At 45.0% G+C, this 24,408-nt stretch overlaps 7 non-coding genes across 7 annotated transcripts; all 7 read right to left on the bottom strand.

The window, feature by feature from the left end:
* Window positions 1–5,311: 5,311 nt before the first annotated feature.
* trnas-aga (transfer RNA serine (anticodon AGA)) lies at window positions 5,312–5,394 on the bottom strand. Its single transcript has one exon. It is a non-coding gene; the product is annotated as a tRNA-Ser (tRNA).
* A 1,095-nt stretch (window positions 5,395–6,489) lies between these two features.
* trnas-uga (transfer RNA serine (anticodon UGA)) lies at window positions 6,490–6,571 on the bottom strand. Its single transcript has one exon. It is a non-coding gene; the product is annotated as a tRNA-Ser (tRNA).
* A 279-nt stretch (window positions 6,572–6,850) lies between these two features.
* On the bottom strand, window positions 6,851–6,932 carry trnas-aga (transfer RNA serine (anticodon AGA)). The gene has a single exon. It is a non-coding gene; the product is annotated as a tRNA-Ser (tRNA).
* Window positions 6,933–7,052: 120 nt separating this feature from the next.
* trnak-uuu (transfer RNA lysine (anticodon UUU)) lies at window positions 7,053–7,125 on the bottom strand. The gene has a single exon. It is a non-coding gene; the product is annotated as a tRNA-Lys (tRNA).
* A 4,805-nt stretch (window positions 7,126–11,930) lies between these two features.
* trnas-aga (transfer RNA serine (anticodon AGA)) lies at window positions 11,931–12,012 on the bottom strand. Its single transcript has one exon. It is a non-coding gene; the product is annotated as a tRNA-Ser (tRNA).
* Window positions 12,013–12,132: 120 nt separating this feature from the next.
* trnak-uuu (transfer RNA lysine (anticodon UUU)) lies at window positions 12,133–12,205 on the bottom strand. The gene has a single exon. It is a non-coding gene; the product is annotated as a tRNA-Lys (tRNA).
* A 651-nt stretch (window positions 12,206–12,856) lies between these two features.
* trnah-gug (transfer RNA histidin (anticodon GUG)) lies at window positions 12,857–12,928 on the bottom strand. The gene has a single exon. It is a non-coding gene; the product is annotated as a tRNA-His (tRNA).
* Between the last annotated feature and the right edge of the window lie 11,480 nt (window positions 12,929–24,408).

Consider the following 24,408-nt stretch of genomic DNA (forward strand, 5'->3'; position numbering starts at 1 on the left):
GGGTCAAGTTGCTTTAAAATGTCACTACTCCAAGGACAGACAGGTTGTTTGCACTGGCTTCACCTTGGGTAATCTCCCCCTATTAAATAGTACTTGCTATCCACATCAATGACCTCTCTGACCTTGGTGTAAATGCCAGAGTGGTGCATCTTTCGGTTGCACAGAGTGCATTTCAGAGGGATGCCCCACATACGCATTGGTGCCCAGGAACATCCTCTGTCGAAAGTAATCATGTGGGTTTGGAGGTGCCACAGATCTGATTGGGCTTGGGGGGTGGTGCCAATTCTCCCTGACATTCTGTCTCAGCTGCCAACTTGCGTCATAGAGGATGTGGGCAATCCACTCCCGATCACCTGGCTTGATGACCCGGAGGAACGGCTTTGGCAAAAACCTGGCCCGCCTTACCTCTGGAAAGCACAGAGGGACTGGGAGCCCTGGTGCTGCTGGAGGAGGAGCAGAAGCAGGAGAAGGAAGAAGTGGTGTGCCACTCTGAGTCGCTGGTGCCATCTCAGATAGTGTGGAAGGGCTAGGAGCAGGAGCAACTTGGAGACAGATGGTTGGTGTCGTCTCTTGGGCTGTGAGGCAGACTGGAGCTGGAGCATCTCGGGGAGAGACGATTGGTGTCGGTGTCATCTCTTGGGCTGGGGTAGTGGAGGGACGGGCTGACGGGGTTAGAGGAGAAATGTTTGGGAGGTCTGTGGGAGATTTTGAGACATGACACTTCTCAAGGTGCTCTGATAACCTGACAGCACCCATGGCCTTTGTGCCGCAGTGCTCACACTGCTCCTGGACATGGAAGTCTGACAGGTGCTGAGTAAACTGGTCAAAGAGCACTTCCTGAGCACAAAGGGAGCATGTCATGGTATTATCACCGCTCCCTGTCTGCTGTGGACCTGCTGCGGTCCCTGTCTGTTGTGGACCTGCTGCGGTCCCTGTCTGCTGTGGACCTGCTGCGGTCCTTGTCTGCTGTGGACCTGCTGCGGTCCCTGTCTGCTGTGGACCTGCTGCGGTGCTTGTCTGCTGTGGACCTGCTGCGGTTCCTGTCTGCTGTCCTGACTGAGGGAAACAATATTTTGTATTTACTCTCTATATCCTCTTATCCTCTAAATCACACAAAACTCTGCATCAAAACAGTGATTTGGAGAATCAAGCACAACGAAGAACCAGCCATGGGAAACAGCTGTAGAGGAAGCATTTGTCAGCATCTTTGTCTCATATCATATGTTTAAGGATTCAATGACATTACTTACATCATGGTAGCCACATTTGCAGGGGATCTTTTTCTCAAAAATGTCTTTTTTTCTGACCGTTAGGCCAAATGCAGGGGTCAGGGGACAATTCTTTATCCTCTCTAACATTGCCTTCCAACGTCTGCTCCCAGGTCTCTGGCCAGTGGAAAATCTATATTTCCCCTGGGCAAACAGCATCATGACGCCGGTCCAGAATGAATCTGGCTTTCCTTCCTTTGGCATCTCTATAGGACAAGAGGCAGTCATTAGGCTGTTGTAGGCAACATGTAGGTCTACATGCACAGACAGACAGACAGATAGATAGGAAATTAAGCAACTACAATATAAGGTTGTATGTTTTTTTCCACAGTCTCAACTAATTTGGTCAGGAATATTTCAAGTCTTAAGTTTCTGAGACACTGTTTCATTTATATTGTTATGCTAATGTGAAATAGTTTGTTCAGATCTCATCAGATGGCATGAACTCACACGGATGGTTGTCGGTTATTAAAAATGTAATCAAAACAGTTTAGTGATGAAAGAAATGGAAAAAAATGATACTCTCTCACTCACCATCTCTCTCTCTCACTCTCTCTCTCACACACACACACACACACACACACACACACACACACACACACACACACACACACACACACACACACACACACACACACATTCACTCACTCACTCTCTCTTTGAAAAAAATGGCTGTTATTTTACAAACTGAAATTGTATGAGAACTGAACTGAAATCACAACACAAGCCAATCCTGTTTCTTCATGTTTGTTAAGAAATGATCATACCCACTCTTTCACTCACTCGTATTCTCTCTCACACACACTTTATAGCACTCTCTTTGAAAACAATTGGTATCTGAAATTGTATGATGAATGACATGAATATATATTAAAATATCCAATTCAGTTTACCTTGATGCCTATTTTCTGTCAATTTCTTGTCCTATTGCAATAGATGTTATATGGTCAGTTGGTGTAACCAATATTTTGTCTAAAAGACTAATATTTTACAAAAAAAGTTAATATGAATAATAATTTAATACTCTACTACACTGTAATAATGGGTGTTTAAACCATTTGTACTCAAATGGTCAAAGAATAGACATAAAACAAGATGTTTACAGCATATGGTCTTGCTCAGTACAACGAAAAACCCATATCATTTATAATAAAACATATTCTCATAGGATATTACTAAATAAACTACTAATTTCATGCAATTGCATGAACTCTAGGAGGTGTGAAATATTAGATATTGGTCATTTTTTGTGGTTACACCATTTGACAGTTTAACGGGCTGTCAGTTCTATCTTTTGTTAAAAATAGTATAAATTTCATATTAAATAATAATTAACATAGCGATCAGGTTTCTGACCGTCTTATCAAACTTAGCAGCGACATTTAACACTTGACACAGAGACAAAATCGAGCATCTCTGTTCTAGTTTAATTTGATGGACACAAGAAAGACACGCAAAAGACACTTAAAAAGTTCAGTAAAGAAAATAATTAACATTGCGATCAGCGTTATCTCTTAAGGTTTGTGACCGTCTTATCAAACTTCACGAAAAACATCCAAGGTTTGTCACAGCAGAAGTATTTACAAACACACCACATACTTTTACGATTTCATTTCAGTGATTTACATAATTTTAGTAAGTTCTACTTACTTTTAGTGTCGAGAGATATTCACCGCCGGTAAATAAAGTTACCTCAGAATGAACTGTGACATCGTCTCCATCAGTCAACCAATGAGAACACTGTGCGCACGGGGCCCTGTTTCGACGCATCTGATTGGCTCTTTTGCCCCCCTTGTAGCGGCAACTGTTTCGAAGCATATGATTGGCTCTTTTGCCCCGCTGTTGTTAGGAGTTAGGACACTGTTAGGAGTTGTTAGGACTTTGTTTGGACTTGTTAGGACTTTGTTTGGACTTGTTAGGACTTTGTTTGGACTTGTTAGGACTTTAGTTTTTTTGAATTTAGTGGAGGTTACGGCCACGACTACAAGCTGGCTGAAAGGGGCATGTCGTTTGGCTTGGTGCCTTGCAGCGTCGCTGCCCGAGGCCAGTGTAGATCAGCAAGAACTCAACAAGAAAACGTACCGCTCCACAAAAAGAGGCTTGTTCGCCCGAACAGGGACTTGAACGCTGGACCCTCAGATTAAAAGTCTGATGCTCTACCGACTGAGCTATCCGTGCTACTGACACCTAGCGATTAGAAAATATGCACACACCATATTCTCTCTGAAGCAAGATTCTTCCGAAATAAATAGGAGCGTTTCGTTTTCAGTCTTGTCTGAAAGAAAAGTCTGATGCTCTACCGACTGAGCTATCCGGGCTCTTGTTCGAGAAGCGTGCGTGCTGCGTGAGAACGCACAGCAAAATGAATCGTATTGGTGCAGAAAAAAGGGTGTCCTCCAATGCATTGCGTTTCCTTCTTCGAAGATTCAGAACGGCCGTCAAAACGTCTGCTATGTCAAAATATATTTGCAAATTAGTGGGAATGCAGCCTATTAGACTGATGATAATAGTCATTAAAGGAAAATAATGCTAGGAAAAAGAACAAAAACTCACTGCTACTTGTCTGGAAAGCCTCTTCACACGCTTCAATGCTGTTGACTTGCCGCGCTCTTATCGTTATTGTAAACTTGTGTCAAAGGCGCAGTTGTTTGTAGCAAATAGCAAGCCCGCGGCACTCAAGGTAACAGCTAGCGAGTGTACTGACACCTAGCGATTAGAAAATATACACGCACCATATTCTCTCTGAAGCAAGATTCTTCCTTAATAAATAGGAGCGTTTCGTTTTCAGTCTTTTCTCTAAGGGTTCGAAAATGAGAGCTCATGCTTTCAAAGAATGTCCCAGTTTCAATTCCCTCGAACATCCAGAGCACATCAAGGGCACGCGCCGTGCACAAAAAGAGTAGTCCGAAGGACGGGGTGAGGAGAGGTGGTGACATGGAGCTCAATTTCAATGGCACCCAGAAAACCTTTCCGTGACCCGGACTCAAACCGTGGTTGCTGCGGCCACAACGCAGAGGACTAACCACTATACGATCAAGGCGAGCTACCGGTCTACCCGACGTGTCCTTGACTACAAAGGCGTCGATGCCCGAGGCCAGTGTAGATCAGCAAGAACTCAGCAACAAAACGTACCGCTCCACAAAAAGAGGCTCCTTCGCCCGAACAGGGACTTGAACGCTGGACCCTCAGATTAAAAGTCTGATGCTCTACCTACTGAGCTACCCGGGCTCTTGCTCGAGAAGCGTGCGTGCTGCGTCGCAACGCACTGCAAAATGAATCGTATTGGCGCAGAAAAAAGAGTGTCCTCCAATGCATTGCGTTTCCTTCTTCGAAGATTCAGAACGGCCGTCAAAACGTCTGCTATGTCAAAATATATTTGCAAATTAGTGGGAATGCAGCCTATTAGACTGCTGATAATAGTCATTAAAGGAAAATAATGCTAGGAAAAAGAACAAAAACTCACTGCTACTTGTCTGGAAAGCCTCTTCACACGTTTCAATGCTGTTGACTGGCCGCGCTCTTATCGTTATTGTAAACTTGTGTCAAAGGCGCAGTTGTTTGTAGCAAATAGCAAGCCCGCGGCACGCTAGGTAACAGCCAGCGAGTGTACTGACACCTAGCGATTAGAAAATATACACGCACCATATTCTCTCTGAAGCAAGATTCTTCCGAAATAAATGGGAGCGTTTCGTTTTCAGTCTTTTCTCTAAGGGTTCAAACCTGAGAGCTCATGCTTTCAAAGAAGGTCCCAGTTTCAATTCACTCGAACATCCAGAGCACATCAAGGGCACGCGCCGTGCACAAAACGAGTAGTCTGAACCGGGGTTGCTGCGGCCACAACGCAGAGTACTAACTACTATATGATCACGGCGAGCTACCGGTCTACCGGACGTGTCCCTGACTACAAAGGGGCCTTGTCATCTTTAGCTTGCAGACAAAATGGTTTCTTACCAACATAACTCTTTTCAAGGGTAATCCTGTAACAGTGACTTTTTTTCCTTTTATAAAGTTTAAGCTAGGCCTCCAGAAGGTTACAAACTCAACGTAGTCGGCAGGATTCGAACCTGCGCGGGGAAAACCCCAATGGATTTCTAGTCCATCACCTTAACCACTCGGCCACGACTACAAGCTGGATGAAAGGGGCATGTCGTTTGCCTTGCTGCCTTGCAGCGTCGCTGCCCGGGGCCAGTATAGATCAGCAAGAACTCAACAACAAAACGTACCGCTACACAAAAAGAGGCTCATTCGCCCAAACAGGGACATGAACCCTAGACCCTCATATTAAAAGTCTGATGCTCTACCGACTGAGCTATCTGGGCTCTAACTCGAGAAGCGTGCGTGCTGCGTAGGAACGCACAGCAAAATGAATCGTATTGGTGCAGAAAAAAGAGTGTCCTTCAATGCATTGCGTCTCATTCTTCGAAGATTCAGAACGGCCGTCAATACGTCTGCTATGTCAAAATATATTTGCAAATTAGTGGGAAAGTTGCCTATTAGACTGATGATAATAGTCATTAAAGGAAAATAATGCTAGGAAAAAGAACAAAAACTCACTGCTACTTGTCTGGAAAGCCTCTTCACACTCTTCAATGCTGTTGACTTGCCGCGCTCTTATCGTTATTGTAAACTTGTGTCAAAGGCGCAGTTGTTTGTAGCAAATAGCAAGTCCGCGGCACTCTAGGTAACAGCCAGCGAGTGTACTGACACCTAGCGATTAGAAAATATACACGCACCATATTCTCTCTGAAGCAAGATTCTTCCGAAATAAATAGGAGCGTTTCGTTTTCAGTCCTTTCTCTAAGGGTTCGAACCTGAGAGCTCATGCTTTCAAAGAAGGTCCCAGTTTCAATTCACTCGAACATCCAGAGCACATCAAGGGCACGCGCTGTGCACAAAAATAGTAGTCTGAAGGACGGGGTGAGGAGAGGTGGTGACATGGAGCTCAATTTCATTGGCACCCAGAAAAACTTGCCATGAACCGGATTCGCTGCGGCCATATTGCAGAGTACTAACAACTATATGATAACTGCGAGCTACCGGTCTACCCGACGTGTCCCTGACTACCAAGGGGCCTTGTCATCTTTAGCTTGCAGACTAAACTGTTTCTTACCAAACATAACTCTTTTCAAGGGTAATCCTGTAACAGTGACTTTTTTTCCTTTTATAAAGTTTAAGCTAGGCCTCCAGAAGGTTACAAACTAAAGCAGGCGTATGCTGTCAACGTAGTCGGCAGAATTCGAACCTGCGTGGGGAGACCCCAATGGATTTCAAGTCCATCACCTTAACCACTCGGCCACGACTTCAAGCTGGCTGAAAGGGGCATGTGACCCGTGATTTGAACCGGGGTTGCTGCGGCCACAACGCAGAGTACTAACCACTATACGATCACGGCGAGCTACCGGTCTACCCGACGTTTTCCTGACTACAAAGTGGCCTTGTCATCTTTAGCTTGCAGACAAAACTGTTTCTTACCAACATAACTCTTTTCAAGGGTAATCCTGTAACAGTGACTTTTTTTCCTTTTATAAAGTTTAAGCTAGGCCTCCAGAAGGTTACAAACTAAAGCAGGCGCATGCTGTCAACGTAGTCGGCAGGATTCAAACCTGCGCGGGGAGACCCCAATGGATTTCTAGTCCATCGCCTTAACCACTCGGCCACGACTACAAGCTGGCTGAAAGGGGCATGTCGTTTGGCTTGGTGCCTTGCAGCGTCGCTGCCCGAGGCCAGTGTAGAGCAGCAAGAACTCAACAACAAAACGTACCGCTCCACAAAAAGAGGCTCGTTCGCCCGAACAGGGACTTGAACCCTGGACCCTCAGATTAAAAGTCTGATGCTCTACCGACTGAGCTATCCGGGCTCTTGTTCGAGAAGCGTGCGTGCTGCGTGGGAACGCACAGCAAAATTAATCGTATTGGCGCAGAAAAAAGAGTGTCCTCCAATGCATTGAGTTTCCTTCTTCGAAGATTCAGAATGGCCGTCAAAACGTCTGCTATGTCAAAATATATTTGCAAATTAGTGGGGATGCATTCTATTAGACTAATGATAAATGATTTCCATTACAGGAGAGTAGGTGTTAAAACTTCATGCTGATTTGTACTCGGCTTTCGCCAAGATAATCACCAACTAAGACGTAGCTTTACAGTAACCTATGCTTCTCCATCCATTTACACTTCTTTCCATCTGGTGACGTGAATCTCCTTCTGTCTGGTGTTAATAGTGTATTGCACGTCAGCACACACAACGGCTGCAACCACAGTGTGGTCCCCCCATAACAACCCTCTGGATTGAGCGGAGTAGGGAACATCTCTTGGGTCTTCAAGTGGGCACCTTCCATCCTCAGTGTTTCGTCGACTAGCCCACGACACCTCAAGAGGGCTCGACAGTGACTCTGGCGTCCCAGAGTCACCCCCCTCCGTCCCCCACTCAACTCAGCCCAGCTTACTGACCTCTACTTCCCTCTTGCTGCTGAGACCTATCCACAATCTCACAATCTCTCCGCAACCCAACCATACGCGCCGACCCGTTTGACTAAGGCTGTCGAGCTCCACTGGTGGGTTAATATGCAGTTTCAGTGGCAACGGTTCCGTATGGCCTACCACCTACCACAAAACACAATATCTGCCCAACCACCCCTCATTCACGCAATATACACAGGAACGTAATGACTGTAAATACTATACAACCTATACAAATAAACCAACAGTTGCTGCTGAGACCTAACCATAATCTCACAATCTCTCCGCAACCCAACCATGTGCGCCAACCCGTTTGACTAAGGCTGTCGAGCCCCACTGGTGCGTTAATATGCAGTTTCAGTGGCAACGGTTCCGTATGGCATACCACCTAACGCAAAACACAATATCTGCCCAACCACCCGTCATTCGTGCAATATACGCAGGAACGTAATGACTGTAAATACTATACAACCTATACAAATAAACCAACAGACTCTTCAAGTTTTCAAGAAATCTACGAAACCGTAGCATGGCGGCCTGTACACAGCCAGCTAGAATCTTTCCGTCTCAACCACAGCTAGTTGCTGCTCCTTTCTGCTGCTTCAGATAAGTTCTTTACTGTGCGACGCAACTCTTGGCCACTGAATCCGACGTCTCTGAGGAACCGGGTTGTAGAGTGTGCCACAAAACCTCGACAACCCACTTCCATTGGATAAACCTGGACTCTCCATCCTCGCTGTTCTGCCTCAGTGGCCAGATGAGCATACCGCAGTTTCTTCCTCTCATATGCCTCATCTACTGCATCCTCCCATGGCACTGTTAACTCTATCAGTTGAACAATGCGTGCTGATCCAGACCACAAAACAATATCTGGTCGTAGGTAAGTGGTGGCAATCTCAGGTGGAAAAATAAGCCGTTGATCAAGATCAGCCAGCATCTTCCAGTCCCTAGCAGCTTCCAGTTGTCCTGGGCGAGAATTGGTGTTAGCACCTTTTCTTGGTGGTTGCTCGCCTGGGCGGAGGAATATTGTCTTCTGCGTGTAATGTTTTGCTAGAACAGGCGGCAACTTATTGGTCATACTACGGTTGCCTTCCAATGCTAAAGCCAGACATCGCAATACTTGGTCATGGCGCCAAGTAAACCGACCCTGGCTAAGAGCCACCTTACATCCTGTCAAAATGTGCCTTAATGTGGCAGGTGATGAACACAAAGGACAAGAGGGATATCTCCTACCCAGAGGTTTAGGTTCTACGGTGATGGGAGAACATCATATGTTGACCTAATAAGGAAACTGATCCTACTCTCTTCCATTGACCAAAGGTCTTGCCAGCCCATTTTGCGTTGTTCCACACTCTCCCATCTCATCCACTCTCCCTGCTTGGCCTGGGAAATGGCCTTTATACATCTCATCCTCTCCTCCTGCTTTCGCACCTCGTTGACTACCAGCTTCCTCCTTTGAGCTGGGCCTGCCTTGTGCCATTTAGAAGGAGCTAAACTGAGCCCAAAACCCCCTCTTCCATGCTGTACCTGTCCCACGATATCCCCAATTGGAAGGTCAGCCTTTGCCTCTACTACAGATTTCTTTGCTGACCACTTTCTACCAGTTTTTACCACAGGGGCTGCCTCCCTTACACATTTGTCGCGTGACTCTGCTAAAGTCATTTCCAGTCTGACCTTGGCACACTTAAACTCCTCAGTTAAAGCAGAGACTGGCAGCTGCAATACTCCTTTACTATAAAGTCCCACTCTGCTGAGGCAGCGTGGAACTCCCAACCATTTCCTGATGTATGAACTTATTAACGCTTCCAGCTTATCCACTGTTGTCAAAGAAACCTCGTACACAGTCAGTGGCCACAGCAACCTTGGCAGTAGACTGAAGGGGGTGGATTGGTATCCACTGCTGCTTCAATGTATATGTAATGATTGATTATAATTAAGGTATTAATCAATATTTTTCCTTCTAAATATCAAATGAGTTGAATGACTTCTCTGGAGATTTTACTTTATTTATATAAGTTACCAGTGTGATTACTGAAATGTTCTTTTCATGTTTCTTTAATGTCTGTATTTGATATCTGAATGCAGTGCTTGCTTATTTAACCCAGCTTCCAGAAATGAAATAGGGACTTGTTTTGTGTTTGAGAAATGTCTTCAATGTGTTAAAACATGTAGGGGTCATTGAAGCCAATAGTTTAAGGGGTCATTTCTTTGTTAAAGCCTTTCTTTCCAGTTAGACTAAAGTTTAGCTATCCTTGAGAGAAAGAACGCATTATCTTGATGTTTTGAGAGGACTCTCCTGTTTATAGTGAGAGCCCGGCCAAATCCAACCTTGGAAAAGCGGTGTGTCGGTGTGTGTGTTAGTCTTCTTGGTTACAGGTTAAGGAACCACTGGCATTATTGGAGATTGACTGAGTTGTTGTTCTGGACATGCTGGCGCCCAGCAACCCAAATCTGCGACCTGGAAGGTCATGACGTGCCTAACTTCAGCTGCATAATTGATGGAGATATGCTTCAGTCTATCTGTATATGTGTGGAAAATTACTGTGTTTATCTATTTCATAGCCAATGAGAATCATTCATCCTGTAAGCAATGACGTAGCTTAGACCTTGGAAATCGTATAACTGCTGTGATCTTTGTAACTGTAAGCGGGGCGGCCTACGAACTCCTGTGCGAGTATTGAAGCTGACTTCTGCTGATGAAACTGCAAACTATCTTCAGTAAATATTTTCTTAAATTTTTTAGAATTCTGACTCTGGGTCTTCATTCTTCATATCTGGTTCTGGGTCTTTAACTGTACACCCCTTACAAGAACAAACTGAAAGCACCAGAGTTTCAGTTTGCCTGGTAGAGCACAGCTGTTTATGCTCTTCAACCCTTCCACTGCTTGTCGTCTAACTTCTCCCACTCGAACTGTGTCCTTTAGATCCCCATCGTACCATCTCCCTAGACTCTTCACTGGCTTCTGAGAAACTGTTGGTATTGCCTCACCATTAATGAAGAATGTTTTATCTACTACCTTGCTTTAATTATTGAGATTCTCCTTGATTTAGAGGGCTTAAATTGCATTCGTGCCCATTCAATATTATCTGTTAACTTCCCCAATAACCGATTAGTGCAGGCTACCGTTGTAGTCATGGTTGTCATGTCATCCATGTATGATCTGATTGGTGGTAGTCGCATCCCAGAAGCCAATCACTCTCCTCCTACTACCCATTTTGATGCCCTAATGATTACTTCCATTGCCATGGTAAAAGCCAGTGGAGAAATGGTGCATCCTGCCATTATTCCAACCTCTAAGCATTGCCATGTAGTGCTGAATTCTGGAGTTGAGAAACTAAATTGAAAATCTCCAAAATAGGCTTTCACTAAATTTGTAATCGACATCGGTACCCTGAAAAAACCAAATGATGCCCAAAGAAGCTCATGCGGCACTGAACCATATGCATTAGCCAAATCCAGGAATGTCACGTGGAGATCCCTCCTCTCCATTTTAGATGATTGAATTCGTTGCCAGATAACACTGATGTGTTCTAAGCATCCTGAGAATCCTGGAATGCCCGCTTTTTGAACTGAAGTGTCAATGAAGCCATTCTTTAATAGCTAGGTTGACAATCTCTGAGCAATAATGCTGAAGAAAATCTTGCCTTCGACGTTTAATAGTGAAATAGTGCGAAACTGACTGATGCTTGTAGCATCTTTTTCTTATAGTAATTAATAATAGTAATTAAAGGAAAATAATGCTAGGAAAAAGAACAAAAACTCACTGCTACTTGTCTGGAAAGCCTCTTCACACGCTTCAATGCTGTTGACTTGCCGCGCTCTTATCGTTATTGTAAACTTGTGTCAAAGGCGCAGTTGTTTGTAGCAAATAGCAAGCCCGCGGCACTCTAGGTAACAGCCAGCGAGTGTACTGACACCTAGCGATTAGAAAATATACATGCACCATATTCTCTCTGAAGCGAACCGGGGTTGCTGCGGCCACAACGCAGAGTACTAACCACTATACGATCACGGCGAGCTACCGGTCTACCCGACGTGTCCCTGACTACAAAGGGGCCTTGTCATCTTTAGCTTGCAGACAAAACTGTTTCTTACCAACATAACTCTTTTCAATGGTAATCCTGTAACAGTGACTTTTTTTTCCTTTTATAAAGTTTAAGCTAGGCCTTCAGGAGGTTACAAACTAAAGCAGGCGCAAGCTGTCAACGTAGTCGGCAGGATTCGAACCTGCGCGGGGAGACCCCAATGGATTTCTAGACCATCACCTTAACCACTCGGCCACGACTGCAAGCTAGCTGAAGGGAGCATGTCGTTTGGCTTGGTGCCTTGCAGCGTCGCTGCCCGAGGCCAGTGTAGATCAGTAAGAACTCAACAACAAAACGTACCACTCCACAAAAAGAGGCTCGTTCGCCCGAACAGGGACTTTAACCCTGGACCCTCAGATTAAAAGTCTGATGCTCTACCGACTGAGCTATCTGGGCTCTTACTCAAGAAGCGTGCGTGCTACGCGGGAACGCACAGCAAAATGAATCGTATTGGCGCAGAAAAAAGAGTGTCCTCCAATGCATTGCGTTTCATTCTTCGAAGATTCAGAACGGCCGTCAATACGTCTGCTATGTCAAAATTTATTTGCAAATTAGTGGGAATGCAGCCTATTAGGCTGATGATAACAGTCATTAAAGGAAAATAATGCCAGGAAAAAGAACAAAAACTCACTGCTACTTGTCTGGAAAGCCTCTTCACACGCTTCAATGCTGTTGACTTGCCTGCGCTCTTATCGTTATTGTAAACTTGTGTCAAAGGCGCAGTTGTTTGTAGCAAATAGCAAGCCAGCGGCACTCTAGGTAACAGCCAGCGAGTGTACTGACACCTAGAGATTAGAGAATATACACGCACCATATTCTCTCTGAAGCAAGATTCTTCCGAAATAAATAGGAGCGTTTCGTTTTCAGTCTTTTCTCTAAGGGTTCGAACCTGAGAGCTCATGCTTTCAAAGAATGTCCCAGTTTCAATTCACTTGAACATCCAGAGCACATCAAGGGCACGCGCCGTGCACAAAAAGAGTAGTCCGAAGGACGGGGTGAGGAGAGGTGGTGACATGGAGCTCAATTTCAATGGCACCCCGAAAACCTTGCCGTGACCCGGATTCGAACCGGGGTTGCTGCGGCCACAACGCAGAGTACTAACCACTATACGATCACGGCGAGCTACCGGTCTGCAGACAAAATGGTTTCTTACCAACATAACTCTTTTCAAGGGTAATCCTGTAACAGTGACTTTTTTTCCTTTTAAAATTTTTTAAGCTAGGCCTCCAGAAGGTTACAAACTCAACGTAGTCGGCAGGATTCGAACCTGCGCGGGGAAACCCCAATGGATTTCTAGTCCATCGCCTTAACCACTCGGCCAAGGAAGAGGCAAAAGAGACTGCTTGGGGGGGGGGGGGGGGGGGGGGGTGGAGAGAAGAAAAGAGGGAGGAAAGGGAGAAAAAGAAGAGGAGAAAAAAGGAGCAAAACGTACAATATATCAATTTTTATCTACTTTCTTATCTTCTCAACATTGTTTACACACAGTTCTGCACTTATTGCAAGGTTTGCAAATAGCATCACTTCATCACTTTAATTAAAGTATCATCACTTTAATTTCATGTCTCTTGCGGGATTCGAACCTATGCCGTGGCAATATCGCTTGCATCTTCGCTTGTTCTCTAGTCTCGTAGTGCATTCCGGAAGTACTACATGCAATGCATTGTGGGTAACGTAGTCATTTTTAACACAGGAACTCTTTTCCATATAAATCCCTACAGTAGTAACCCTGTGATTATGCAATTATGCACATGAATGCATTTAAAGCAAACGCTCTTGTAAGTAAACATATTTTGTGATGTTAACAAATCAATATTCAAATAATTAACTCAAAATGTCACATGCTACATTTAAAGCTATAACAGTATTAACAGTGTATAAATGTAAATAACTCTCCCATCATGTTTCCCCTCCTTTTTTTGTAAACTCAATTATTTGAAAGACTACATCTGTGCAGCACAAGTGAATAAAACATATTCCAAATTGAGTGTTGGGTTTTGTGAATAAATGTAAAATGATTCTGCAAGTAATTCTGGCTTTAGTTTTAACAATTACATTCAATGGTTGACACTCACTGTCCTGGTATTCAAGAGGAAATTACTTAAAAACGTGAAGACTGTTATTGGCTCCAATAAAATTATTAAACTTTATTGTAACAGACAGACAAGTAATGGTGACAGCAATTATACACTCTTCCTCCAGTCATCCAGGGTCAGTCCTGATGCTGGACAGTACCACTGCCCCTTCAGCTGGGTGTGTCCAGTCCTTTTATTTTGTCCTGTCCAAACCCCTTGCAGGTGTAGTGGTACTTTTCGTTTGTCAGCCTCTTCCGTGGCGGTTCCCCCTTTGACACTAGCTCCTCATCCTCATGGGCAGCTTTTTTCAGCTATTGGAACATGTCTCAATAAACGTAAACTATTAGAGATTGCAATGAATCTATCATATATATAAAATCAGATACAAATAGGATTGGTATGAATAATAATGCTTTGTTATTAACAAAATGTTATGATAATAATTATGACCGCCGCTACATCTTGTAATAATAATGAGAAAAGAAGGAGAAAATGCATATTAAATTATGTCATAAATTATTTTTTAATTAAATACTGATTGGGCCAACAAGTTGCACACTCTTGCCAGGATTTGCACCTGGAGTCTCCCACCCAAAGGATGGACGTGTTACTATTACACCACAAGAGTTGTTTTTTTTGTTTGTTTTTTGAAATAGTTGCATCAGCAACTATCCTATGTATTTTGTTTTTTGAAAATAGTTGCAACAGCAACTAATTTTTTTTTTCTATTTGCAACAGCAAACATACTTTTTTCTACTTTATTTTCTTGCTTGTTTTTTCTTTGCAGATGGTTTGAACAGTGAATGTGAACATTTTCTTAAAATAAATAAAACATATTATTAAAAATATTTATAAAAAAGAATGTATTAGGTGCATTTACAAAGAGCTTCTCCACTCCTCAAGGGTCTGTCCAGATGCAGGGCAGTACCATTTGCCACGTACCTGTGAGTGTCCAGTTTGCTTTGATTTAGGTTGACCACACAGCTTACACTCATAGTGGTAGCTCTCTTTTGCCTTTCTCATCTTTGGGGCTCACCTTTCCTCAGTCGCTCCTGGTTCTCAAGGGCTGCCTTGCGTAATCGCCATTCACGCTGGCGATTAAAGGGATCTAGTGCTTGGTGAGGGAACCTAGGTTGGTCGGGACAGTAGGAGGTGGATGAACAGCCCTGGGTGGATGCTGAGGGTGGTGGTTGGGTGGCAGGCCAGCCCTGGATGGATGCTGAGGGTGGTGGGTGGGTTGCAGACCAGCCCTAGGTGGATGCTGAGGTTGGTGGGTGGGTTGCAGACCAGCCCTGGGTGGATGCTGAGGGTGGTGGGTGGGTTGCAGACCAGCCCTGGTTGGAGGACCAGCCCCGGGTGGATAATGAGGGTGGTGGGTGGATTGCAGACCAGCCCTGGTTGGAGAACCAGCCCTGGGTGGATGCTGAGGGTGGTGGGTGGGTTGCAGACCAGCCCTGGTTGGAGGACCAGCCCTGGGTGGATGCTGAGGGTGGTGGGTGGGTTGCAGACCAGCCCTGGTTGGAGGACCAGCCCTGGGTGGATGCTGAGGGTGGTGGTTGGGTGGCAGGCCAGCCCTGGATGGATGCTGAGGGTGTGGGTGGGTTGTAGACCAGCCCTGGGTGGATGCTGAGGTTGGTGGGTGGGTTGCAGACCAGCCCTGGGTGGATGCTGAGGGTTGTGGGTGGGTGGAGGACCAAACATGAGAGTGTGCCAGGGGTGCCTGGTAAGAAGACCAGCTCTGGTAGTGTGTTGGGGATGGCTTGTAGGCAGAGGACCAGCCCTCCATACAGCTGTTTTGAGAGGAAGCAGCATCGTGTTTGGCAATAGCTGCGTCTCCCCCACCTGTCTGTGGAATAGCAGGTGTTCTGGAACTGTGTCGCTGGCGGATTTTTGCCTCGCCCTCACGGTTCTCAGGCTCCTGGAACTCCAAAAGAGTGTGTCCATGCTGAACTGGCTGTGATGGTAGGTCACAAACCTCCAGGAGGGATTTTTTAGCCACGGCAATCTGCTGTGGAAGCTGCACACCCTGAAGTAAAGAACCCCGTTCAGTTCTCTTTTGGCAATCATACAGCCTGCAGAGACAGAAAACAAAACACACACTAGAGTTTTTCAGAACATTTTTCAGTGTGTTAATTGTTAAAAATTTTGTTCAAATATGCAATTCAATCAATTAATGAAGATATTAAAGATGAACTCACCAGGAGGACACAGTGGTGTTGTTTATGTTTACCAGTACCAGGTCACTCCTGTCCATGATCTCTCTGCAGTCCTCAACTAGCTGCTTGATGTGAGAGTATGCCATGACAATAGACTGGGGTATGGCAAATGTCCTCCCTTTATTGTCCTTTGGCCTATTTCTGGCTTCCTTGTACTCTTTGTACAGCTTGAGAGCAACACACTCTGAAATTCTGTTTTGGTCTGGTCTGTGAGCAGCCTGACCATGGACCATGAACAATCTGCAAATAGATGACCAGATCACATAGTGCTCATTATATATGCATGTTCACATATTGACATAAATACATTGATACAAATACTAAAGAATATAGCTATATGAGATGTGGATACCTCTCAGCTGCTTGCCGGCCTGGAGCAGAGCCACTGCGCTTTCTTGAAGCCCTCCAAGGTCCTGGCAACGTTGTTTTTTTTGCTCTTGAGGGTGTATCTGGTGGGGGTCTGGTCAAAGACACTTAGATGTGAGTATAACCTCAAAATCTCTGCCACTTCAGCATTGGAGAGTTTTGTTATAGTTCGGTTAAGCCCAACCAGGTAACCTGCCAAGGCATCAACTGCCTCCCATCCAGGAATCCCTCTGGCATCACACCTAGTGTCCTGTTACAAGAATTGAACCAATAAACACCATAAAATTTTAAACATCTGGTACAAGAGCAAATATAAAGAAGCCCACATTTCTGATGGTGAAACATTATCCACTTTACCGTAGCTGGAGTGACGAGCACACTCTCCTCAAATGGGGTGAGGACGGGACTTGCGGAGGCATCTCTCTCATCAAATCGGGTGAGGACGGGCCCAGAAGAGGCATTACTCTCCTCCAATGGGGAGTAGATGGGCCCAGCAGAGGCATTACTCTCCTCCAATGGGGAGTAGATGGGCCCAGCAGAGGCATCACTCTCCTCCAATGGGGACCTGGGATCTGGCCAGGGCCTAGGGCCTAGGGCCACCGCTTCCAAATTGCTGAGGTGATTAATAAAAGTATACACAGAATAAAGAATAAATAAAGAATAAACAATCTTTTACATTTTTTGTGTCTCTTCTACATTAAAAATGAACTGTTTATTAGTTTTAAAATATTTTTTTGATGTCTGATATACTCTTGATATAATATTACCTGCAATGTGAGGTCATGAGCCTGTGGTACGGTCACATCAGGACATTCGTCCTCGAGGACTTCATCCAAGATCTCAGGCAGGATGTACCTCACCAATACCAATCTGCTGGCTCATAAGATCTCCTCTGTTGGACTGTACCAGAAGATATTCTACAGCAATACGCTCTCCTGCAATAAGTATTCACCAAGGGAAAAATTATTGTTTACTTGCCTACCATGTCACAATATAGGTCTGATCATCATCAACAGCAGACTTTTCTTACCGTTAGGTTTCCCAGGGGGGATAAACTCTGGAAGAAGAGGTTTTCCCAACACTTTGTTGCTGAGCGTATTCACATTGGACATCAAACGAATGTTATTCTTGTGTTGTTGTTGCATCTCCACCCGGATGAGACAAAAAACAGGATCACTGATTACAACAAATTAAAACAATATTATGTCAACATTCAATAGCAAAATATACCATATGTGTGTGAGGTTTTAACATGCCTGGAATGAAAGCAAACTGGTGCTTATGAAAGCTTTCCAGAGAGGAGGACCCTCTGCTGCATCTTAGCACATCCAGTGTCTTCTCTCCTTTCTCCAGCCCTGACCCAATGTTTGTGTAAAGCTGCACTCCTGGTGGATCCTGAATGCAGGCAAGGTGCTTTTGCTGTACCTCCCACACTTGAGACATGCGTTCATGGTTTATAAGGTGCAGCCCAGTGCCGTCCACAAGGTGCCACATGGAGTCAAGAAGACTTTTGATGAGGGCACGAGTCTCCTCCACTCCACGGGTTTTCCTGCGGCAGTGCTTGGCTAGCTCTTTAGAGCTGATGCTCGCCAACACCTGGGCATCTGTTGGCTCGTGGCCCTGATGCTTTTGCCTCAGCTCTGACCGCTTCGCCTCTTTCAGATGACAGATGTCCTGGTAATCCCATTCAAAAATGCAACTCGACAATTTGGAGCAACGTACCGTACAGTGGATGGTGTTCTGTGGTGAGACCGTTGGTGAATCGCCTCATAAAGTGGAACACATCCAACCGCACAGTGGACGTCCATGGCCGAAACCAATGGAGAACTGGGCTCACTCCTGTGTAAAAGCATTTTTTGGTTTGTATTGTCACCAACTGCCTTAATTTGGCAAAAAAAACATCAACACAAATTACAGGAAACCCACCTCTGTCACTGCAACAGTCTCTATCCACATAGATAGCAGCTGGCTGTGGCTCACCAGCATCCCTGTACCGTTGAACGATCACAAGTCATCCAGCCCAGCCCCCTCGCCGGTTGTGAGGACCGAGTTGAGGACCTGACCATACTCGTTCCCCACATTGGACATCCATGTTGCCGTGTTCTCAATCCCCCCAGCAAGTTTTTTGGTAACCTGTTATAACAAAAGTATATACATCATTAGCATATGTATTCTTATCAAACCCTAAAAGAACAAATGAGCTCAAGCTTATATAGGTTTACATTTACCTTAGTGGAATCAAGCTTCAGAATTCTGCCAAACGTTGAAGTGATGACACCTTTGAGTTCATCAAGGTGACCGACAACATCGTTGGCATGCACTGTCTCGAACCACTGGGCCAGGGGCAAGGGAGAGAAGGGTGGTGGTGGTGGGGGATAAACAGCCTGGGACTGCTTCAGGCAGGATCTCTTGTGAATTTCACAATCTGTGAAATAGTCACAGGATCTCCTAGCCCACTCCTCACTGTGTGCCTCTTGAAAGGCCTGCTGCAGGTAACTGGAGCTATTCCCTGCTGTTCTAGGACGCAAAAGTGTCACACATTTTCTGTCCAGTGCCAAATGTGTAGTCAACACAGCAGGGAATTTGTTGCGGTTTAGAGGGGTCAAGTTGCTTTAAAATGTCACTACTCCAAGGACAGACAGGTTGTTTGCACTGGCTGCACCTTGGGTAATCTCCCCCTATTAAATAGTACTTGCTATCCACATCAATGACCTCTCTGACCTTGGTGTAAATGCCAGAGTGGTGCATCTTTCGGTTGCACAGAGTGCATTTCAGAGGGATGCCCCACATACGCATTGGTGCCCAGGAACATCCTCTGTCGAAAGTAATCATGTGGGTTTGGAGGTGCCACAGATCTGATTGGGCTTGGGGGGGTGGTGCCAATTCTCCCTGACATTCTGTCTCAGCTGCCAACTTGCGTCATAGAGGATGTGGGCAATCCACTCCCGATCACCTGGCTTGATGACCCGGAGGAACGGCTTTGGCAAAAACCTGGCCCGCCTTACCTCTGGAAAGCACAGAGGGACTGGGAGCCCTGGTGCTGCTGGAGGAGGAGCAGAAGCAGGAGAAGGAAGAAGTGGTGTGCCACTCTGAGTCGCTGGTGCCATCTCAGATAGTGTGGAAGGGCTAGGAGCAGGAGCAACTTGGAGACAGATGGTTGGTGTCGTCTCTTGGGCTGTGAGGCAGACTGGAGCTGGAGCATCTCGGGGAGAGACGATTGGTGTCGGTGTCATCTCTTGGGCTGGGGTAGTGGAGGGACGGGCTGAAGGGGTTAGAGGAGAAATGTTTGGGAGGTCTGTGGGAGATTTTGAGACATGACACTTCTCAAGGTGCTCTGATAACCTGACAGCACCCATGGCCTTTGTGCCGCATTGCTCACACTTCTCCTGGACATGGAAGTCTGACAGGTGCTGAGTAAACTGGTCAAAGAGCACTTCCTGAGCACAAAGGGAGCATGTCATGGTATTATCACCGCTCCCTGTCTGCTGTGGACCTGCTGCGGTCCCTGTCTGTTGTGGACCTGCTGCGGTCCCTGTCTGCTGTGGACCTGCTGCGGTCCTTGTCTGCTGTGGACCTGCTGCGGTCCCTGTCTGCTGTGGACCTGCTGCGGTGCTTGTCTGCTGTGGACCTGCTGCGGTCCCTGTCTGCTGTCCTGACTGAGGGAAACAATATTTTGTATTTACTCTCTATATCCTCTTATCCTCTAAATCACACAAAACTCTGCATCAAAACAGTGATTTGGAGAATCAAGCACAACGAAGAACCAGCCATGGGAAACAGCTGTAGAGGAAGCATTTGTCAGCATCTTTGTCTCATATCATATGTTTAAGGATTCAATGACATTACTTACATCATGGTAGCCACATTTGCAGGGGATCTTTTTCTCAAAAATGTCTTTTTTTCTGACCGTTAGGCCAAATGCAGGGGTCAGGGGACAATTCTTTATCCTCTCTAACACTGCCTTCCAACGTCTGCTCCCAGGTCTCTGGCCAGTGGAAAATTTATATTTCCCCTGGGCAAACAGCATCATGACGCCGGTCCAGAATGAATCTGGCTTTCCTTCCTTTGGCATCTCTATAGGACAAGAGGCAGTCATTAGGCTGTTGTAGGCAACATGTAGGTCTACATGCACAGACAGACAGACAGATAGATAGGAAATTAAGCAACTACAATATAAGGTTGTATGTTTTTTTCCACAGTCTCAACTAATTTGGTCAGGAATATTTCAAGTCTTAAGTTTCTGAGACACTGTTTCATTTATATTGTTATGCTAATGTGAAATAGTTTGTTCAGATCTCATCAGATGGCATGAACTCACACGGATGGTTGTCGGTTATTAAAAATGTAATCAAAACAGTTTAGTGATGAAAGAAATGGAAAAAAATGATACTCTCTCACTCACCATCTCTCTCTCTCTCACTCTCTCTCTCACACACACACACACACACACACACACACACACACACACACACACACACACACACACACACACACACACACACACACACACACACACACACACACACACACACATTCACATTCACTCACTCACTCTCTCTTTGAAAAAAATGGCTGTTATTTTACAAACTGAAATTGTATGAGAACTGAACTGAAATCACAACACAAGCCAATCCTGTTTCTTCATGTTTGTTAAGAAATGATCATACCCACTCTTTCACTCACTCTTATTCTCTCTCACACACACTTTATAGCACTCTCTTTGAAAACAATTGGTATCTGAAATTGTATGATGAATGACATGACTATATATTAAAATATCCAATTCAGTTTACCTTGATGCCTATTTTCTGTGTCAATTTCTTGTCCTATTGCAATAGATGTTATATGGTCAGTTGGTGTAACCAATATTTTGTCTAAAAGACTAATATTTTACAAAAAAAGTTAATATGAATAATAATTTAATACTCTACTACACTGTAATAATGGGTGTTTAAACCATTTGTACTCAAATGGTCAAAGAATAGACATAAAACAAGATGTTTACAGCATATGGTCTTGCTCAGTACAACGAAAAACCCATATCATTTATAATAAAACATATTCTCATAGGATATTACTAAATAAACTACTAATTTCATGCAATTGCATGAACTCTAGGAGGTGTGAAATATTAGATATTGGTCATTTTTTGTGGTTACACCATTTGACAGTTTAACGGGCTGTCAGTTCTATCTTTTGTTAAAAATAGTATAAATTTCATATTAAATAATAATTAACATAGCGATCAGGTTTCTGACCGTCTTATCAAACTTAGCAGCGACATTTAACACTTGACACAGAGACAAAATCGAGCATCTCTGTTCTAGTTTAATTTGATGGACACAAGAAAGACACGCAAAAGACACTTAAAAAGTTCAGTAAAGAAAATAATTAACATTGCGATCAGCGTTATCTCTTAAGGTTTGTGACCGTCTTATCAAACTTCACGAAAAACATCCAAGGTTTGTCACAGCAGAAGTATTTACAAACACACCACATACTTTTACGATTTCATTTCAGTGATTTACATAATTTTAGTAAGTTCTACTTACTTTTAGTGTCGAGAGATATTCACCGCCGGTAAATAAAGTTACCTCAGAATGAACTGTGACATCGTCTCCATCAGTCAACCAATGAGAACACTGTGCGCACGGGGCCCTGTTTCGACGCATCTGATTGGCTCTTTTGCCCCCCTTGTAGCGGCAACTGTTTCGAAGCATATGATTGGCTCTTTTGCCCCGCTGTTGTTAGGAGTTAGGACACTGTTAGGAGTTGTTAGGACTTTGTTTGGACTTGTTAGGACTTTGTTTGGACTTGTTAGGACTTTGTTTGGACTTGTTAGGACTTTAGTTTTTTTGAATTTAGTGGAGGTTACGGCCACGACTACAAGCTGGCTGAAAGGGGCATGTCGTTTGGCTTGGTGCCTTGCAGCGTCGCTGCCCGAGGCCAGTGTAGATCAGCAAGAACTCAACAACAAAACGTACCGCTCCACAAAAAGAGGCTTGTTCGCCCGAACAGGGACTTGAACGCTGGACCCTCAGATTAAAAGTCTGATGCTCTACCGACTGAGCTATCCGTGCTACTGACACCTAGCGATTAGAAAATATGCACACACCATATTCTCTCTGAAGCAAGATTCTTCCGAAATAAATAGGAGCGTTTCGTTTTCAGTCTTGTCTGAAAGAAAAGTCTGATGCTCTACCGACTGAGCTATCCGGGCTCTTGTTCGAGAAGCGTGCGTGCTGCGTGGGAACGCACATCAAAATGAATCGTATTGGTGCAGAAAAAAGGGTGTCCTCCAATGCATTGCGTTTCCTTCTTCGAAGATTCAGAACGGCCTTCAAAACGTCTGCTATGTCAAAATATATTTGCAAATTAGTGGGAATGCAGCCTATTAGACTGATGATAATAGTCATTAAAGGAAAATAATGCTAGGAAAAAGAACAAAAACTCACTGCTACTTGTCTGGAAAGCCTCTTCACACGCTTCAATGCTGTTGACTTGCCGCGCTCTTATCGTTATTGTAAACTTGTGTCAAAGGCGCAGTTGTTTGTAGCAAATAGCAAGCCCGCGGCACTCAAGGTAACAGCTAGCGAGTGTACTGACACCTAGCGATTAGAAAATATACACGCACCATATTCTCTCTGAAGCAAGATTCTTCCTTAATAAATAGGAGCGTTTCGTTTTCAGTCTTTTCTCTAAGGGTTCGAAAATGAGAGCTCATGCTTTCAAAGAATGTCCCAGTTTCAATTCCCTCGAACATCCAGAGCACATCAAGGGCACGCGCCGTGCACAAAAAGAGTAGTCCGAAGGACGGGGTGAGGAGAGGTGGTGACATGGAGCTCAATTTCAATGGCACCCAGAAAACCTTTCCGTGACCCGGATTCGAACCGGGGTTGCTGTGGCCACAACGCAGAGGACTAACCACTATACGATCAAGGCGAGCTACCGGTCTACCCGACGTGTCCTTGACTACAAAGGCGTCGATGCCCGAGGCCAGTGTAGATCAGCAAGAACTCAGCAACAAAACGTACCGCTCCACAAAAAGAGGCTCCTTCGCCCGAACAGGGACTTGAACGCTGGACCCTCAGATTAAAAGTCTGATGCTCTACCTACTGAGCTACCCGGGCTCTTGCTCGAGAAGCACGCGTGCTGCGTCGCAACGCACTGTAAAATGAATCGTATTGGCGCAGAAAAAAAGAGTGTCCTCCAATGCATTGCGTTTCCTTCTTCGAAGATTCAGAACGGCTGTCAAAACGTCTGCTATGACAAAATAATAATAATAATAATTAGCTCACTGTATTTGTGGATACGACCTGAAAACGCTTGGCTGGTTCCATGCTGAAAATTCAAAAGAGCTCACTCTGTGGTTCAGTCTCAGTCGGTCTCAGTTCACTACCGAAGCGCATGACACGAAACCTGCGCAAGGTTCGCGCTATTTATGAATCAGAATATGAAGCAGTCACGTGGCTGTTTGTCAAAACGAAGCTTCGGACGTCACTGGTCACATGGTTATGTCAAAACGAATCAAGCTCCGGTACAGTGGTTCATGTGAGATGTTTCGTTTTTTTGATACAAGCTTCGAAGCCTCGGTGCCGAACGTCACATCACTACCTTGTGGGTTTGCGGATCTTCCCTCACCGTGGGAGTCGTCGAGGACAACGCCACCATCAACTCCAAGTCCCCGGGTCTTTTAACACCTCCAGCAGCCATCTCTCTGCCAGATCCAGATAGGACACATCGCCCCTGCCCGGAGTGTCCCGGACAGCTAGAGAGATCCTCCAGCTCCATCATTCACCTCGACGGAGATCCTCCACTGACCAAAATCCCGAGCCAGCACCTGACTCGTATCACGAGCAAAAAACCCTCCACAGAGCCAGAGCCAGCCATAGAGTTCATCCCGGAATCAGAGCCTGAGCCACGGCATCTGAACCGAAGCTGGATC

This window comes from Siphateles boraxobius, unplaced genomic scaffold, assembly GCF_051911475.1.
Source record: "Siphateles boraxobius isolate OS27281-9 unplaced genomic scaffold, OSU_SipBor_1 51, whole genome shotgun sequence".
Lineage (NCBI taxonomy): Eukaryota > Metazoa > Chordata > Actinopteri > Cypriniformes > Leuciscidae > Siphateles > Siphateles boraxobius.